This window comes from Anolis sagrei, chromosome 2 (genome assembly GCF_037176765.1).
Source record: "Anolis sagrei isolate rAnoSag1 chromosome 2, rAnoSag1.mat, whole genome shotgun sequence".
In the NCBI taxonomy this organism is placed as follows: Eukaryota; Metazoa; Chordata; class Lepidosauria; order Squamata; family Dactyloidae; genus Anolis; species Anolis sagrei.
In genome coordinates, this window is record NC_090022.1 from 91,539,031 (window position 1) to 91,553,863 (window position 14,833).

At 42.3% G+C, this 14,833-nt stretch overlaps 1 protein-coding gene across 2 annotated transcripts in view; it reads left to right on the forward strand.

Moving 5' to 3' along the window:
* Positions 1-3,991: 3,991 nt before the first annotated feature.
* SAR1B (secretion associated Ras related GTPase 1B) overlaps positions 3,992-14,833 on the forward strand; it is a 33,268-nt gene continuing 22,426 nt past the window's right edge. Inside the window, exon 1 of one of the 2 annotated variants that reach the window (XM_060765289.2) lies at positions 3,992-4,090. The gene's annotated coding sequence lies outside the window, so the exon portion shown is untranslated. Of the gene's footprint in view, positions 4,091-5,449; positions 5,544-14,833 lie in introns of those variants that run through there. The other variant, XM_060765290.2, reaches the window with a different exon arrangement.

The window sequence follows — 14,833 nt, forward strand, 5'->3', positions numbered from 1 at the left end:
TTTGCCAAATGCAAGATATTTGGAGAAAGACACCACCAGGTCATGCCACACCAGTGTTTCAAAGTGGAAGCACTCTGGCAGGGCAAAGCTCCGCTCCTTTTCTGTCACGCCAGAATCTTGTTTGCAGGCATGTTCCACTAGCTAAATTCATCTGAAAACATATTAAATGAAACCAGCACTTTTTCAAAATCAAAACCTGTTCTCTGTTAGAATAAATCACCAAAAATACATTTCTTGGAAGAAACATTCCTCCTATTTAAAAAAAAACTTGTAAAAATAAGACTGGTATATTTACTTTTCTGAAAATTTGGATTCTTCTAGGTTTCCTGTTTCCAAATCGAGCAGAAGTTAATGTCTGTGCATTGAGTGACAGCGTGAAATTGCTCTCTCTCTCTCTGTTGCAGTTTGAATTGTTGTGACTCTCACATTAACAATGTTAAATTTTACATAGCTTATAAAATAAGACTAATTGAAGAGCATTATTCTGAAAGCAGCACACAACAGGAAGTTGACATAGTTAAGAGGATGAACAAAAACTACCTCAGCAACTTTTGATCTGCTTGTCAACATCTTTCTTTCAGACCAACTTTTGTTTACTATAGAAAAAGTGCAGAAGAAATTGCAAAACAACTCCCCAGAGTTCTACTAGTCATCTGCTGTTGTGTGTTGTGTGATTTAATAAAAAATATTTTAAAATTCAACAGTCTGGAGAACAATCTTTATGAGGAGTGGCACGTTTAGCCTGCAGAAGAGAAGGCTGAGAGAAGACATGATGGCCATGTATAAATATATGAGGGGAAGTCATAGGGGGGAGGGAGCAAACTTGTTTTCTGCTGCCTTGAAACTAGGACATGGAGCAATGGTTTCAAATTACAGGAAAGGAGATTCTACCTGAACATTAGGAAGAACTTCCTGACTGTGAGAGCTGTTCAGAAGTGGAACTCTCTGCCCCGGAGTGTGGTGGAATCTCCTTCTTTGGAAACATTTAAACAGAGACTGGGTGGCCATCTGTTGGGGAGTGCTTTGAACGCGATTTTCCTGCTTTTTGGTAGGGGGTTGGACTGGATGGCCCACAAAGTCTTTTCCAACTTTGTAATTCTATATGATTCTATGATGCTAAGGTGAATTTATTACTGGGTTTTCTTGGCAAGATTTGTTCAGAATGAGTTTGCCTTCCTCTGAGGCTGACATAATGTGACTTGCTCAAGGTCACCTAGTGGGTCTCCAAGGCTGAGGATAAATTCAAATGTGTAGTCAAACACTTAAACCAATACACTGTGCTTCAATTTCCTGAAATAAAAATGTATAACTGGAAATGTGTAAAAGCTGCTTTTCAGTCCATGTATAAAGACAAAAGGATGGCATAGGGTGTTGTTTTTTGAACCAGTATATACATCTCCTTGCCCATCAAAAGATATTTGCATAACCACTCTCACATCACAAAATCCACAGTGTGATTCTTCATATGTAAAATCCTGGCGATGGGGACTGGTAACTGGCAACTGTAAGAATTAAAAGAGAATTTGTTGTGTGACTTCTTTTTGATCAGGCATGGGCAAACTTGGGCTCTCCAGGTGTTTGGGACTGTTGGGAATTGTGGGAGTTGAAGTCCAAAACACCCGAAAGAAAGGCAATTGACAATGGGTTGCTGTGAGTTTTTTGGGCTGTATGGCTATGTTCCAGAGGCTTTCTCTCCTGATGTCCCGCCTGCATCTATGACAGGCATCCTCAGAGGTTGTGAAGTCTGTTGGAAACTAGGAAAATTGGGTTTATATATCTGTGGAATATCCAGGGTGGAAGAAAGAACTCTTGTCTGTTTCAGGCAGGTGTGAATTTTGCAGTTGGCCAATTTGATTAGCATTTAATGGCCTTGCAGTTTCAAGGTCTGGCTGCTTACTGCCTGGGGGAATCCTTTGTTGGGAGGTGATTAGCTGGCCCTGATTGTTTCCATGAAACCATGAAATTGAACAACATCTGGCTACCAGTATTTAAAAACTCTAAAATCAAAACAGTAAATAAAGTACAACACTCAAAAACAGGAGAATTCCAGGCAAGAAACAATCAGGGGCAGCTTATTTATTTATCATATCAGAAGCGAACCAAGGGTACAGTTGTAATGTATTTAAAAACACAAAGTTATTCCTGCTTCTTGGCAGGGGATTGGACTGGATGGCCCAAGAGGTCTCTTCCAACTCTATGATTCTATGGAAAACTTGGCATTATGCTAAATGTCCTTTGACCAGAAGCTGGCCACTTGGAGTGCCTCTGGTGTTGCTGTAAGAAAGTCCTCCATTGTGCATGTGGCAGGGCTGAGACTGCATTGTAGTAAGTGGTCTGTGGTTTGTTCTTCTCCACACTCACATGTCATGGACTCCACTTTGTGTTCCCATGTCTTAAGGTTGGTTCTGCATCTTGTGGTGCCAGAGTGCAGTCTGTTCAGCACCTTCCAAGTCATCCAGGGCCCTTCCACACAGAATATCAAGGCAGAAAATCCCACAATATCTGCTTTAAACTGGGTTATGTGAGTCAACACTCAGATAATGTGGGATTTTCTGCCTTCATGTTCTGGGATATAGGGCTGTGTGGAAGGGCCCCCAGTCTTTTGTGTGCCCAGGGGAGAGTCTCTCATTCAATATCAGCCATGGCTTGAGGTCCTGGGTATTAGCCTGCTACTTTTGGACTCTCACTTGCTAATCACCTCCTAACAAAGGATTCCACCAGGCAGGAAGCAGCTAGGATTTGAAGCTAGAAGGTTATTAAATGTTAATCAAGGTGATTAATTGCAACATTTAAACCTGCCTTAAACACACAAGAGTTCTTTCTTCCACCCTGGACATTCCACAGATATATAAACCCCACTTGCCTAGTTTCCAACAGCTCTCACACCTCTGAGGATGCCTGCTATAGATGCAGGCAAAACGTCAGGAGAGAATGCTTCTGGAATATGGCCATGTTGTTGTTTATTCATTCAGTCGCTTCCGATTCTTCATGACCTCATGGACCAGCCCATGTCAGAGCTCCCCGTCGGCCGTCACCACCCCCAGCTCCTTCAAGGTCAAGCCAGCCACTTCAAGGATGCCATCCATCGATCTTGCCCTTGGTCGGCCCCACTTCCTTTTCCCTTCCATTTTCCCCAGCATAATTGTCTTCTTTAAGCTTTCCTGTCTTCTCATGATGTGGCCAAAGTACTTCATCTTGGCCTCTACTATCCTTCCCTCCAGTGAGCAGTCGAGCTTTATTTCCTGAAGTATGGACTGGTTGGGTTTTCTGGTGGACCAGAAACTTTCCTCTAGCACCACAGTTCAAAAGCATCTATCATCCTTTGTCCAGCTTTCATGTTCATAGGTGACTATGGGAAATACCATTGCTTTAACTATGTGGATCTTCGTTGCCAGTGTGATGTCTCTACTCTTCACTATTTTATTGAGATTGGACATTTCTCTCCTCCCAAGAAGAAAGCGTCTCCTGATTTCCTGGCTGCAGTAATCTTTGCACCTAGAAATACAAAGTCTGTCATGGCCTCCAAGTTTTCTCCCTCTATTTCCCAGTTGTCAATCATTCTTGTTGCCATAATCTTGCTTTGGGGGGGGGGGGTGTTTTACTGCAACCCAGCTTTTGCGCTTTCTTCTTCTTTCACCTTGATTAGAAGGCTCCTCAGCTCCTCCTCGCTTTCGGCCATCAAAGTGGTATCATCTGCATATCTAAGGTTGTCAATGTTTCTTCCAGCAATTTTCACCCCAGCCTTGCATTCGTCAAGCTATGGAATACGGCCATACAGCCCGGAAAACTCACAGCAACTCAATGATCCCGGCCATGAAAGCTTTCGACAATGCAATGGAGGATCTTTTTCCCCTGAATAAGCCCTACCAAGAAAACCCAATGGAAGGAGTCACCGCAGCTCAGACTTCGCTCAGAAGAACAGCAATTGCTCTTTGGCAGGTCTTTTTAAAAATTGTAGTAGAGGAGGAGGGGCGGAGCGGAGGAGGAGGAGGAGGAGGAGGAGGAGGAGGAGGAGGGATCGCGGAGCGGCCTGGGGGCTGCTAGTGCTGCTGTGTCGGTGCCGGGCGGAGCGGAGAGCGCTTGGCGGCAGGTGAGCGAGACCGGGGCCTCTGGGGTCTTCCCTCCTTCCGCCTTCCTTCCTTCCTTCCTTCCCTCTCTCCCAGCGGCCTTTCTCTTTGCCTTGAGTCTCTTCTGCATGCACCCCCCACCCTAGTCTGCTCTGTTGTCAGAGCCACACTTTAAAGGCAGCCCCCATTTTTGAGCCACCCCTCCCCGTGACCCCCATTCTTTCTCCACCCTTGTTCTCTTCCCCCTCCATCAAAGTGGCTGTATTTATACCCCCTGGCCTTGTAGGTTTGCCTGATCTTCCCCCTTGAAAAAGACCCTCATCCTTCATCATCTCCTTCTGTTGTTGTCATCACTGCCACCCCCCCCCCCCACACACACTTTTATTTTTCTACCAGCCTAAACCCAGGTCTTTTCCCTTTTCTGTTTCTCCAGCATTTGTTATAGTGATGGTATAGTTTAGGGTGCGTCTACATACACTGTAGAACAGGCCAACTTGGGCCCTCCCTCCAGGTGTTTTGGACTTCAACTCCCACCATTCCTAACAGCTTAAGCAACTGACTGGAGAAAGGAAGGGGTTTGAGGCTGTTAGGAATGGTGGTAATTGAAGTCCAAAACACCTGGAGGGCCCAAGTTGGCCCAGGCCTGCTGTTGAATGAATGCAGTTTGACATCACTTCAGTCTCCATGGCTCAATGCTTTGGAAATCATGGGAATTGCACCTTGGCAGGGAAGGCTAAAGGCCTCCCGGGATGCCATAGCACTGAGCTGCAACAATTAAAGTGGGTTTCAAACTGCATTAATTCTATAGTGTGGAAGCAGCCTGAGATTTCCCCGCTTTCCACTTCTGCCTCCATGGCTCAATGCTATTATAGAAATCATGGGAATTGTGCCTTGGCAGGGAAGGCTAAAGGCCTCCTGGGATGCCATAGCACTGAGCTGCAACAATTAAAGTGGGTTTCAAACTGCATTAATTCTATAGAGTAGATGCAGCCTGAGATTTATCCTCTCTCATTTCCCAAAAGGCCCCTTCTCCCCCGATATTTTATTCCTTGTCCTGCTGTCATCTGTCCTCTCTCAATACTTTTATTTAGTCCCCATTCCCATCCTAACTCCAGATCCCTTCCTGTTTTGCCAGGATTTGTTATAGTGATGGTATTTGTGTGTGTGTGTGTGTGTGTGTGTGTGTATGTATCTGACACAGGTGAATGTCCAGTTTAGCTGGCTGATGTCAATAAAGGGTAGCCCTAATTTTCAAAAGGAAACCAGAGATGAGGTAGCTGATCCTGCTGTAACTGGGGTGAGTCACTACTACCAAGAGGCAGTTTAGGGGAGTGAAACTAGGTGGACAGGTTGACCTGTGTTGCTGTCATATCAGATAGGCTTAGTTCTGTCACTGTGAGTCACTGTTACAGTCCCTTTAACAAGCTAGGTGTTCGGCAGATCCTCTCTTTCCCATCCTCTCAACACTCCTCAAAGGTAGGTGGCTAAAACTTTACAAAGGGTTCATCTACATTGTGGAATGAAGGCAGTTTGTTGCCACTTTAGCTATGGGATCTATAGTTTAGAAAAGCACCAGTACTTTTTGGCAGAGAAGGCTAAGGACATTGTAAAACTACTGCTCCCCTACTTCCCTAGCATTGAGCCATAGCAGTTAAAGGAGTATCAAACACATTAATTCTACAGTGTAGTTGTAACCTGAGAGTGGATAGGATTTGAACATTCACCTGCTTGAGCCAAGTATTCAGCCTGTGAACTAAACTGCCAAAACATACATGTCACATTCCCATTGCAAGCAGAATGTTCTCAATTTATTTTAAATGTCTATTTGCAACTTCCTGGTTGATAATTATTAGGTTGTAGGAAAAAGAGAAAGACCACAGTCCAGAGAGAGAGTCAGTCAAGGAAGCCACAGTTCCTCCGTCTGTTAAGACCTGAGCAGGGCAGTTGAGGATAGGGTGACCTGACGGTCTCTCATTCATGAGGTCACCATAAGTCTGAGGTGACTTTGTGACATAGAAATCGTGAATCAGTCTATAGATTTGCTACAGATACTATGAGCAGTATCAATGGGACATGGTTTATTATTCATTAGCCCCACTGGCTAATGGTAGGTGGTGGGGCTGTTGTACATTTAGCCAGTTTGCATTTTCTTTGTTTATTTACCCATTCTGCATATTTATATATAGTGTGATTGTATATTTAGACATTTTGGGTAGACATGAGAGAGAACATGCACTTCATGATTTCTTTTATCGAACACAGTGTTAGCAAACCTATAGAATAATTCAGTATTCACTGGGGGGTGGGGGGACTCCTTTCTCTTAGGTAACAGTATGCACATTCTTAAGCAGATAAAGTTGTTGATTGTTCTCTTATTAGTGTTGTAACTTGTAGGGATATCTGAAACCAGTAGGGACAGGTTTGGGTTATAATAGGATTGTATTCTATTACACCAGGAAGTTGGTTATACTAGGTTGACGAGATCTTTTCTTCTAATAAGTATGTTTATAAGCAAACCAGTAGTATGGACCTTCATTAATAAGTATCTTTATAATCAAGCCAGTAGTGTGCACATTCCTTACCATTGGTACTGAAAATCTCCCCAAGTTACTGAAGCACGGATTTATAATATTCTCAGGCCTGATGTATAAATGTTGGAATAGCAACAAGATCTGTTATTCTGCTCTTTCTTAAAAAGAGAGTATGCCTGTTCATGATTGCTTAATGAGAATAAGTCCCACTTGGCTGTGCTTGAGCTCACGATATCAAGGGATTCATCCCACTATTATATTTAATGGTGCAGTGGAGATGTCGAGTCTACCTTAACATGAGTACAAAACCTCATTATGGCAGTAGTTGTTTCCAGTTAATACATTCAGATTGAGCAAGTGTTATGAATATAAAGAGCTAAAATGAGCTAGGCTTTTAATGCCTAGACTCCCGAGACATATGAAAACATTGTACACTGATTTTTCTAAATACTCTGAAGAATGAATAATTAATTCCCATGTCAGCTCGTGTCTCAGTGTCAATTGGTTTTCTGATGCACTTTATCCCATCCCTTACTTGAGAATAACCTCATTGTTTATCCCACCTGTCTCTCTCTAAATACAGCACTTTATTTATCTACCTCACCCACAGGTTTTAAAAAATTTTCACTCCTTGTGCTTGACCTAGCTCGCCCTCATCTAAATTATTGCATTGTATTGTTTTTTGTTTTTATACTCTGATTTATTATGTTATTGTTATTATCTTATTGTTTATTTATATTATTGTATAAGCATTTTTACTTGATGTCATGTGTCTTGTATGTATTTTGTTTTGTTTTATTGTAATTGTTTGGGCATGGCCCCATGTTAGCCCCCCCAAGTCCCTTTGGGGAGATGGAGGCAGGGTATTTATTTATCGTGTCATCAGCAACCATACCATTGTATTACAATTCTAACAGAACAAAACAACCACACAGATTAAAAAGAAAGGGGAAAAAAACACACACACACACAGATTTTGCAAACTTGGTAGTTGGTTAAATGTCCTTTGACCAATATCTGGCCACTTGGAGTGCCTCTGGTGTTGCCGCAAGAAGGTCCTCCATTGTGCATGTGGCAGGGCTCAGGGTGCATTGCAGCAGGTGGTCAGTGGTTTGCTCTTCTCCGCACTCACATGCCGAGGATTCCACCCTGTAGCCCCATTTCATAAGATTGGCTCTGCATCTCGTGGTGCCAGAGCGCAGTCTGTTCAGCGCCTTCCAAGTCGCCCAGTCTTCTGTGTGCCCCGGGGGGAGTCTCTCATCTGGTATCACCCATGGATTGAGGTGCTGGGTTTGGGCCTGCCACTTTTGGACTCTCGCTTGCTGGGGTGTTCCAGCGAGTGTCTCTGTAGATCTAAGAAAGCTATGTCTTGATTTAAGTCGTTGACATGCTGGCTGATACCCAAACAGGGGATGAGCTGGAGATGTCTCTGCCTTGGTCCTTTCACTATTGGCTGCTACTTCCCGGCGGATGTCAGGTGGTGCAATACCGGCTAAGCAGTGTAATTTCTCCAGTGGTGTGGAGCGCAGACACCCTGTGATAATGCGGCATGTTAAGAGCAACATCTACTGTTTTAGTGTGGTGAGATGTGTTCCACACTGGGCATGCATACTCAGCAGCAGAGTAGCATAGTGCAAGCGCAGATGTCTTCACTGTGTCTGGTTGTGATCCCCAGGTTGTGCCAGTCAGCTTTCGTATGATGTTGTTTCTAGCGCCCACTTTTTGCTTGATGTTCAGGCAGTGCTTCTTGTAGGTCAGAGCACGGTCCAGAGTGACTCCCAGGTATTTGGGTGTGTTGCAATGCTCCAGTGGGATTCCTTCCCAGGTAATCCTCAGAGCTCGGAATGCTTGTCTATTCTTAAGGTGAAAGGCGCATGTCTGTGTTTTAGATGGATTAGGGATCAGTTGGTTTTCCCTATAATAGGCAGTAAGAGCACCTAGAGCTTCGGAGAGCTTCTTTTCAACCATCTCAAAGCTCCCTGCTTGAGTGGTAATGGCACGATCATCAGCATTGATGAAACTCTCTGTCCCTTCTGGCAGTGGCTGGTCATTTGTGTAGATGTTGAACATGGATGGAGCAAGTACGCTCTCCTGAGGCAGGCCGTTCTTCTGCTTCTGCCATCTGCAGGGTAAAAATAAAGTTATTATTATTATTATTATTATTATTATTATTATTATTATTATGGCAGGCATGGGCAAACTTCGGCCCTCCAGGTGTTTGGACCTCAACTCCCACAATTCTTAAAAGCCAGTAGGCTGTAAGGAATTGTGGGAGTTGAAGTCCAAAACACCTGGAGGGCCGAAGTTTGCCCATACCAGCTCTAAGGGCACCAGATCCCACATGAATTTTAGAAAGTAAGCAGGGTCAGTCCTCCTTAGTATTTGGATGGGAGACTGCCAACAAATACCAAGTGCTATAGGCTATATTTCAGAAGGAAGAACTGGCAAAAACTCCTCTGAATATCCCTGACCTAGGAAAACCCTAGGAAATTCATGAGGTTACCATAAGTTGACAGATGACTTGAAGGTACAAATACACACACATATACATGTGCATTTGATGGGATCTTAAATACTTTGTGTGGAAATCAGAAATGAGCAAATACTATCAAAAATGCATGAACAAGTTTGGCAGCTGATCAACTGAAAAATTATTTCTTATGAAATGAATATCATAGTATTTAAGTAATCTCCAGAGTGCAGTGAATGCCTGCATTTAAGTTTGTAAATTCATTTTGCGGGATTTTACAGATGATGTGGATTAGTGCTTTTAGGATACGTATTGCCTTGGGAAAGTAGGTACTTAAGCTCATAGGAATTCCCCAACTACTGAAATGCTGCCAAGTCAGATAGGGAAGTTTCACTTTGATTTCCCAACTTTCAAGAATCTGATGATGAATATCATGACAAATTCTTTTAACACTACGTTGAGTGAAACTCCAATACATCAGCAACAAAATTTGAAATTCAACCCGAGTAGATAAAAAATAATGTTACGTAGTATACTTTATGATGTTGACTTTTTAAGTGTCTTGAGCTCCATCGCTGCCTTTTCTTAAAACAAACACTGTTGTCATAGCCCTCTTTTCCAGAAGCTTTATTATAGGAGTTATAATTATATTACAGTTATAATGTTCCATTTGTTATGCACACAGTATGATTCCCCTTCCCGCAGGACAGATACCTGCAGTTTCACCTATCCACCTTAGGGAAAATATGTTGTCTTTAGAAATGTTCCAGGTCTTCTAGGCTGTTTGGTGTTATGCTTCTGCCAGAAGTTACTATAGAGTTGCCCTGGATGACTACAACATTTCTAGAAAGGTTTCTACACTAGGAATACACTAAGTCTTCCAGAGCAATGCTTCTGTGGGTAGTCATTCATTTCAGTAGAGTTAATTATTAGCCACGGTTTTCAGTTTCCACAATAAATTCAGGAACGTATCCCCATATGGAGCCCCTGGTGGTGCAGTGGGTTAAACCACTGACCTGCTGAGCTTGTTGACCGAAAGGTTGCAGGTTTGAATCCGGGGAGTGACATGAGCTTCTGTTGTCAGCCCCAGCTTCTGCCAACCTAGTAGTTCAAAAACATGCAAATGTGAGTATATCAATAGATACTTCTCCGGCGGGAAGGTAACTGCGCTCCATGCAGTCATGCCGGCCACATGACCTTGGAGGTCTCTACAGACAATGCCGGCTCTTTGGTCTAGAAATGGAGATGAGCACCACAGCCCAGAATCGGACATGACTGGACTTAATGTCAGGGGAAAACCTTTACCTTTATCCCCATATGCAAACTGTTTTGAAGTTTGTTACTTGTACGTGCTTTTGAGGTGTTCACGTTAGCTCGCACCACGTGCAGGCTTATGTCTTTGTTCATTTTTACTAAGGTAGCCAACCCTTCACTGAATGGTGCTTCTTACACAACCAAAGATAGGCAATGTATGTCTCTGTGTTTAAAGGTCAGGGTGACGCTGGTGGGGATCCACCCATGGCTGTTAACCAAGTTAGGCAAGCAATTGCAACATCACTTCCAAAGTGCCGTGAATTCAGGTCGCTCAAAGCTACTGAGTGAATGGCAGAGGTTGAATTAGTACACAATCATCTTGAGACCTTTGGTATGTTTTTTCGAATGGAAAACCTAAATCATCCGGCACTGACCAGTTTCCAAAAGTGACTTTAGGAAGCTAAGAGATACCGGTGGAATGGATATGAGTTCGGAGCCTATAATTTAAGCAGGTCTGAAATACATACCTTTCTCTAGGCTGTATGAATCTCTTCTCACTGATCCTCCAGTTTTCCATTGTTGTTCTGTGTTGTTTTAAAATGTGCACATATTCATAGCTACCCAGGCTGGCCTATATTCACAACAGCTAATTGATATTTCTTCATGTGGGTAGATTTCAGTTCATTGCCTACCGTCCTAAATCAAAATAGTTTCTTTGAGCAACATGCAGTCTATCTTCATGCTTTGAAGCCCCAGGTGTTAGGTTATCAGGAGCTGACCATCTCCATTGTAATGTCAAGGCTGTAAGAATGGAGGTTAATCTGCAAGTATGAAGGCAAATAGGAGAGGAGATTAAAGTGGCAATTATCACATTTTAAAAGAAACTGTGAGTTTTCTCTAAGCTTGAAAGTTTCCATATGTAGAGTTTGAACACATAATCACCCCAGCCCACAAAACTTGTTAAAGGTCTTTCTGAAATATGAATGTTTATTATTAGTAATTTGTAATAGGTACTCAAACTGCAGAACTGTGTTGAAGAGCCCATGGTGGTTTATTACTGATCTGGGTGGAGTACCCGGTGGTGTAATGGGTTAAACCCTTGTGCCGGCTGGACTGCTGATCAAAAGGTTGACAGTTCAAATCCAGGGAGTGAGGTGAGCTCCCATTTGTCAGCTCCAGCTTCTCATACAAGGACATGAAAGAAGCCTCTCATAGGATGGTAAACCATCTGGCCACCCCCAGGGCAACGTCCTTGAAGGCGGCCAATTCTCTCACACCAGATGCGTCTTGCAATTTCTCAAGTCGATCCTAACATGGGGGAAAAAACTAATCTGGGAAGTAGTGACTAAGAACTATGATATCTTGTTTGTGTTATAGCACAGATAACACAAAAGCCAGCTTTTTTGGTTATTTGTTAGATATTTTCATCATAGTTTCATTAGCAGTTTTTTATTTTTAACAATACTATTATCTATCCCTCCCCATCCTTGCTGTCTTATGTTCTACTCTAACAATAATATTTCTGGCCTAGGAATAGTAACTGTTCAGTTCAAACATAACATAAAGGTACACTGTATTTTTAGATTATTATTTTATTTGCCTGGATGCAAAATTTTATTAAGCAGGAATACTTCTCTGTGTAAGCTGCAGAAGCCTTTCTTACTTTTCAATAGCTTGTCAGCTTTCAGCACTTAGCCAGGAATGTCTGCATTAACATGAACTGCACTTAATGTTAGCCTGGATGCCACTTCAGTAGGAAATGAAAAACTAGCTTCAACTCTACTTTCAGGTCAAGGTTGATAAGGGAACCCTGCTTGGCTTTGCAGCTATGTTTTGGTTCTCTTGTTCCTTGTTAATGGCACTAGGATTCATGTTGCACATGGGAGGACTGTGGAGAGGAAATATGTGTCATTATAGTCCAGTTCTTATTCTTTATCTCTGGTTTGGGGATCCCTTCTTTTATATCTCCATGAAAATAGAGACATTTTGAGTTTTGAACCAGTACATATTGGCCAAGGAGCATTTAGTTACAGGAATTATGTGAAGATGTCAGTGCTATATAGTATTGTAAAGTCAGATAGTCACAGAACATTACAGTTCATAGGAGTTCATTTGGGTGTCCATCTGTTTGGGCTGATGGGACGTCTTGGAGAAATCTTCATGTATATGACGTAGTTGGATATTTCTCTTTTGACACATATAGGTATATGTTTCTGTCTTTCTTGTGAATGGAATTTAGTAAGGAATTCAGTTCTGACACGCCTAGGAAATTTCTAAAAGTACAAACAATTCTTGGAAGTGCTGTGATTAAGTAAAGGCTAAGTTAAATAAAGATGATGTGAGTTTTGCAGAGTCACATAGTAGACTTTAAACTTTCATCTGCCAGGCTGTTTCTAGGGGATTGTGGATCTGGAAATAGTGAAAATCAAAGTACAATGGTTGAAGGTCAGTTAAGTTGTATGTTATCTCTTACTGGAGTTTTTACTCAGCCTCAGCATAGATAGTTGGTATTTTTCTTGAGTAAAATCTTTTCAGTTTTATAAATTGTGTCTCAGCTGTGACATTGGAAAAACACATATTCTGTTACTAAATTACCTTGAATTCCTTGAAGATCCATGATTTCATTGGTACTAATAACCATCATTTTTGTGTTCAAAAGTTCTACAGCCAGTTTATCTCTTGGCATCCAAATTACCGGTAAGTAGCCCCTCTGTACTTAGAAAAGTTGGTCCTTGGGTAGCAGATTTCTCAGAAGACTAGCATAAATGGGACAATAGCTGCTTTGGGATAGATTAAGCCAGGTATAAATCTAATAACAAGTGTTTAACATCAAGTCTTTCTTAAGATTCTCTGTCTCTTGGGTCACTGGTAGAGCCTTCACTCTTTTTAGAGTGTTAACCGTATTATGCGAGAGTTGGACCCTAAGGAAGGCTGAGCAAAGGAAGATAGACACTTTTGAACTGTGATGTAGGAGGAGAATTCTGAGAGTGCTTTGGACCGCAAGAAGTCCATACTCCAGGAAATAATACCCAACTGTTCACTGGAGGGAAGGATATTAGAGGCAAAAATGAAGTACTTTGGCCACATAATGAGAAGACAGGAAAGCATGAAGAAGATGATGATTCTGGGTAAAAGTGAAGGAAAAAGGAAGAAGGGCTGACCAAGGGCAAGTTGGATGGATGGTATCCTTGAAGTGACTGGCTTGACCTTGAAGGAGCTGGGGGTGGCGACAGCTGACAGGGAGCTCTGGCGTGAGCTGGTTCATGAGGTCATGGAGTCAGAAGCAACTGAACAAATAAACAACAACAAACTGTATTATGGTGGTTATGATGATTGTTAAGTGAGAGTGCAACACTTGTGGCATTTCAGATTTGGAATGCTCTTCAACCACAGTCAACAGGGCATGGATAATTAGAACTATAGACCAGCAGTATCTGGAATGGGTTGGCAAAGTATGAGGGCTATCCAGATGTTTCTGACTATCTCCTAGCAGCCGAAGCCAGTAATAGGCAATGATGAGAGCTTTAGTCAACAACAAATGGAGGGCCACTCCTGATTTAGAAGGTAAAAAGTTCCTTGCCTACATTAGGAAAGAAGAATCATAGAATTGTAGAGTTGGAAGAGACTTCATGGCCCATCCAGTCCAACCCCCTGCCAAGAAGCAGGAAAATTGCATGCAAAACACCCCCGACAGATGGCCATCCAGCCTCTGTTTAAAAGTCTCCAAAGAAGGAGCCTCCACCACACTCCGGGACTGCTGAACAGCTCTCACAGTCAGAAAATTCTTCCTAATGTTCAGGTGAAATCTTTAGAGATATTTTAGTATAGTTAAATGCAGAAAATATTGTAGAGGTGTATCCCTCCCACTTAACAATGAAAGTATAGTATAGACATTGGAATGAGTATTGGATCATTGTAGTTTTTTTTTTTTGACGAGCCTCTCATCAGCTACTCCCCATTCCATACTATCTATAAAGTCTGTATATTATGCTGCTTTCTAATTATGTTTGTGTGTGTATATATATATATATACATATAAATACACACACACACACACACACACACATAAATACACAAATCCCGAGAGCTTTCTGTTTTTCCCCTGGAGCCTGCTTAACCTAGAAGGATTCTTCCAGCTCAGTATGACAAAGTTATTTTCACTGCTGCAATCCGAGCACTTATTTTGCATCTCACTCTTGTGCTGATTTGTATGTTACTTGAGTAGATAGGTTTTCCTAAGCCTCCTGAAAGCTTTTCCGGGTTGGTATTTTGTTCAGGCAATAAATAAATCAGATGACGTGCATATATTGCTGTGTTTGCTTGTTCTTGACCTTTGCTCTTCTGGCGTGTGTCAATTTTTACACAAGATATTGTGTAACATAGAGTTCATGTGATGAGTGTGTTCTGTTCTTAAGGTGTTCTTTCATCACACAGTTGATCTCTGATCAATTTTGCAGGATAGCCTAGACGAGGGGTCCTCAAACTTTTTAAACAGAGGGCCAGGTCACAAT